Consider the following 5,416-nt stretch of genomic DNA (forward strand, 5'->3'; position numbering starts at 1 on the left):
GGACAATTAGGCTGGGCACAGTGGCTCACGCCTGTAATTCTAGCACTTTGGGGGGTCAAAGTGGGTGGATCACCTGAGGTCAGGAGTTCGAGACCAGCCTGGTCAACATGGTGGAACCCCGTCTCTACTAAAAATACAAAAATTAGCCAGGTGTGGTGGCGTCTGCCTATAATCCCAGCTACTTGAGAGGCTGAGACAGGAGAATTACTTGAACCTGGGAAGCAGAAGTTACAGTGAGCCAAGATAGTGCCACTGCACTCCAGCCTGGGTGACAGGGTGAGACTGTGCCTCAAAATAAATAAATAAATAAACAAATAAATAAATAAATAAGGACAATTAAAATTATGACCTCATAGGGTTGCTATGAGGATTAAATGAAAGATAGTACACTTATCAGAGTGCTTAGAGTAAGCATAAATCAATGTTAACTATTTTTCTGTCTCATTCTAGTTCTTTATATATCATATCTGAACTCTATCTACCTTTTGAGGCTCCTTGTAATATGGGGTCCCTTTTTCCTCTCTAACTACATTTCTATTTATTAAAAAAATGCTAGTCTTTATTTTCTCAGTACATATTGCAATCATTGCCATTGCCATTGCCATATCTCCAATTACAAAAAAGATGGATGGTCTCTGAAAAATGAAATCAAGCAATATTCAAAAGTACAGAGAAAAGAAACTAATATATTTTTTGATTGCTGTTATGCAGAAATAACCACTGTGATACATTCTTTCTTATTATCTGTGTGTGCATGGTCATATGTGTGATTGTACCTAGATAGATTATATTCTGAAACTCTTTTTTTTTTTTTTTTTTTTTGAGATGGAGTCTTGCTCTGTTGCCCAGGCTGGAGTGCTGTGGCACGATCTCGGCTCACTGCAACCTCCACCTCCTGGGTTCCAGCAATTCTCCTGCCTCAGTCTCCCATGTAGCTGGGACTACAGGTGCTTGCCACCATGCCAGGATAATTTTTGTGTTTTTTAGTAGAGATGGGGTTTCACCATATTGGCCAGGCTGGTCTCGAACTCCTGACCTCATGATTCACCCACCTCGGCCTCCCAAAGTGCTGGGATTACAGGCATGAGCCACCATGCCCAGTGAAACTTGATTTTTTTTTCACTTAACACTATTAAGTAGACAGATTTGTTAAATGTCAAAAAATATAGATGGTTTAATCATTTGCAATGGCTGCTTAGTATGGTATTATATATAGTATATTCTATTGATGGACTGTATTGGTTAACTACTGCCACATAACAAATTGTCCCCAAACTCAGTGGCTTCAAATGACAATTTAAAAAATATATATATTTACATTTATATATACTTATATATATATAGTGTGTATGTGTGTGTGTTTTAGCTTCAACTTACAGCTGCTCTGTCTATATGCTGGCAAGGCTGACTCTCCTCCATGTGTCTCTTATCTTCTTTCTGAGACCAAAGAGCCAATTGGGACAGGCTTTTCTTTTGGAGAATATAGGAACACAAGAAGAAAAGCAGAAATACTTGAGGTCTCTTAAGGTCTGGGCTTAATGTCACTTCTGCCCATAGATTGTTGGCCAAAGCACATCATATGGCCAAGTCCAGTCAAGGGATGGGGAAACAGACCTTGCTTATGAAGCACTTATAACTGCAGGTTGCGGTGAACAATTGAAACCAATGCCAGGTGTGGTGGCTCATGCCTGTAATCCCAGCACTTTGGGAGGCCAAGGTGGGTGGATCACTTGAGATCAGGAATTCGACATCAGCCTGGCGAACATAGTGAAACCCTGTCTCTATTAAAAATACAAAACATTACCCAAGTGTGGTGGTGTGCGCCTATTGTCTTAGCTACTCAGGAGGCTGAGGCAGGAGTATCCTTGAACCCCACTACCACCACACTGTAATCTGCTTGAATATAGCACAGTGCAAGGCACATAGTAAGCACTCAATAAATACTTAGGAATTAATAAATACGTGAACAAATCCTTCATAGAGTGTTTTCCTACTTTTCAACACTTTTTTTTTTTTTTTTTAGACAGAGTCTCACTCTGTCGCCCAGGCTGGAGTGCAGTGGCGCAATCATGGCGCTCACTGCAGCCATGTGGAGGCAGAGGTTGCAGTGAGCTGAGATCCTGTCACTGCACTCCAGTCCGGACAACAGAGCAAGACTCCATCTCAAAAAAAAAAAAAAAAAAGGAATTGAGAACAATTCAACCTACCACGTAGACAGTTAGTTTTAAACTTCTTTGAACTTACATTTTTGTTTACATGTCCAATTATCTTTAAGTTAAATTGCTGTATTAAAAGGTATATGCATTTCAAATACTGCATATTATCTAAGAATGTTCCAAAAAGATTGTGTAGTCCTAGTAATCATGCAAGAGAGTCCTAGTTTCATCACACCTTCTCCACTACAGGTTTTGTCAATCAAAAAAACAAAACAAAACAAATCAACAAAAAAATCCCCTTGCCCATCCTTTTTTTCTTTTCTTTTCTTTCTTTCTTTTTTTTTTTTTTTTTGAGATAGAATTTCACTCTTGTCACCCAGGCTGGAGTGCAATGGTACGATCTTGACTCACTGTAACCTCTGCCTTCCGGGTTCAAGCAATTCTCCTGCCTTAGCCTCTCGAGTAGCTGGGACTACAGGTGCCCACCACCACTCCAGGCTAATTTTTGTATTTTTAGTACAAAATTTGTACTAAAATGGGGTTTCACCATGTTGGCCAGGCTGATCTCGAACTCCTGACCTCAGGTGATTCGCCCACCTCAGCCTCCCAAAGTGCTGAAATTACAGGCACGAGCCACCATGCCTGGCTGTCCATCCTAATAGAAGAAACATATTTAGATTTTTATTACATTTCATTGATTATAAGTGAGGTTAGAAATATTTGTATCTTTGTTGGCCTTTTAGATTTCTTTTTGTAAATGATTTCTTTAGGCCTTTTATCTAAATCACTTTTTTTCCAAACAAAATCAGATTTTCACAAAACTAGGATGAGGTCACTGCTAGCTTCTCTTAACCTAACTCTTGCGGAATTCTGTTCTGAGGTGTCACCATCATCACTTTTCCTAAGGCAGAATGCAATTAGCTAAAATGGCAAAGAAGACAAGGCATTGGAGGGGCTCATGCCCTTCATCTGACTGGGAAAAAGCCATGGACATGAGACAACTAGGGAAGGTCAGAACCCGGACCAGTCTTCCATGAAGGGTGACAATTCCTGTTCCCGATCATGCTGACTCAGAAGGAAAAGGCCTGTTATTTTCTTGATGACAAAGGAAAATTTCTCTATATAACCAATGCCATGGGACATCTAAATGGTTTCTATTTAAAGAAGTCTTTATTTAAATGTATGCACATCTAAAATCACAGTCCCAGTTGGCAGGTTCTGGAAAGAAAATGGCAAATTCTAAATCTTTCTAGTGCGGCTATAAATGCTTTTTTGAACTCAGGAAGGAATGTCAACAGCCCCATCCTTGCCATCATGTTGCCTTCTTTGGTATAGCTTGATAGGAAATCTGAGAGGCTGGGAGACTGGAATGATTGGGCTGGAAGCTGAATAATATGAGAATAATAACAACAACAACAATAGCTTGTAGTCATATAGCATTGTTTAGGTGCCTGGGATTGCGTTAAGTACTTTACACATATAACTCATTTAATCCTTGCAGCAACCATATGAAATAGGTATTATTATTATTATTCCCGTTTTATAGCTCAAAGGAATCTGAGACAGGAAGATTATATTTGCCCAAGGACCCACAACTAGTAAATGATGGAGTCAGGATTTAGACACAGGTGGTCTGACTCCAGAGTCAGTGCTTTAATTACTTTCCTAGGACTTCCCAAAATGCACCGCATTTCCCAAAGTGCATTCTAAAACACACTGATGGCTGGGTGCAGTGGCTCCTGCCTATAATCCTAGCACTTTGGGAGGCCACAGCAGGAGGATCACTTGAGTTCAGGAGTTTGAGATTAACCTGGGCAACATAGCAAGACCCCATCTCTACAAAAAATGAAAATATTAGACGTGCATGATGGTATATGCCTATAGTCCCAGCTACTCCAGAGACTGAGGCAGGCGGATCACTTGAGCCCAGGTAGCAGGTGTTGCAGTGAGCTAAGATCATGCTACTGCACTCCAGCCTGGAGGACAGAACCAGGCCGTATCTCAAAAAAAAAAAAAAAAAAAAAAAGGAAGAAATATAAACAAACAAAACCACAAATACATGATTCTGCCGGATGTTGAATGCTATTACATGAAAAAGGAAACCTTGGGTTGAAATTAACAGGTCTCATTACCTCAGCACTTCTTAGGGCCTATGATATGCCCATCTAAATGGTAGATTTTAAGGAAGCAAATTAATCATGCATCATTTCCCAAACATATTTGACTCTTTAAAATCTTGTTTCAGGAAAGAATTTAAAGAACCAGTATTCCACAGACCACATGTTATTAAACACTGGACTCGAGGGCTTTCTAGTCAAACACACAGGCCCTGCTGGAGCTGGCTTGCATCAGCTCACGAGGGCCAGTTGTTAAGTTTTCAGAAAGTTTCCGAGCTGGTTGTCAAACTCAAGGCATTATTAAAATTTTTATTATGTAATCTTAAATACATAGTATTACAAAGGCAATGAATATGCAATATGTATTATTTCCTAATTATTTCATGACAGTTTAATATTTATGCTCGTAAGGTTATTTATGTCTAGTGTATCCATATGGTGGAAATATTTGTGTGTCCCTGAGCATCTCTTGACAATTCCACATACAGTCCTGTCAGCGTGTCTGGAATTGGTGGGTTTTTGGTCTCTCTGACTTCAAGAATGAACCCGCGGACCCTCACGGTGAGTGTTACAGTTCTGAAAAATGGTGTGTCCAGAACATTTCTTCAGACGTTCAGATGTGTGTGGAGCTTCTGCCTTCTGGTGGGTTCCTGGTCTCGCTACCAGGTGTGAAGCTGCAGACCTTCCCAGTGTTACAGCTCATAAGGGCAGCCTGTACCCAAAGAGTGAGCAGCAGCAAGATTTATTGCAAAGAGCGAAAGAACAAAGCTTCCACAGTGCTGAAGGGAACCCGACCAGCTTGCCACTACTGGCTAGGGCAGCCTGCTTTTATTCCCTTACCTGGCCCCATCCACATCCTGCTGATTGGTCCACTTTACAGAGAGCTGATTGGTCTGATTTGACAGACTGCTGATTGGTACCTTTACAATCCTTGAGCTAGACACAGAGTCACAGAGTGCTAGTTAGCTAAAAAGTTAGCTAGATACAGAGCACCAATTGGTGTATTCACAAACCCTGAGCTGGACACAGAGTGTTGATTGGTGTATTTACAAACCCTGAGCTAGACACAGAGTGCTGATTGGTGTATTTACAAACCCTGAGCTAGACACAGAGTGCTGACTGGTGCATTTACAATCCTTGAGC

This window comes from Trachypithecus francoisi, unplaced genomic scaffold (assembly GCF_009764315.1).
Source record: "Trachypithecus francoisi isolate TF-2019V2 unplaced genomic scaffold, Tfra_2.0 Lachesis_group8, whole genome shotgun sequence".
NCBI classification, from domain to species: Eukaryota; Metazoa; Chordata; class Mammalia; order Primates; family Cercopithecidae; genus Trachypithecus; species Trachypithecus francoisi.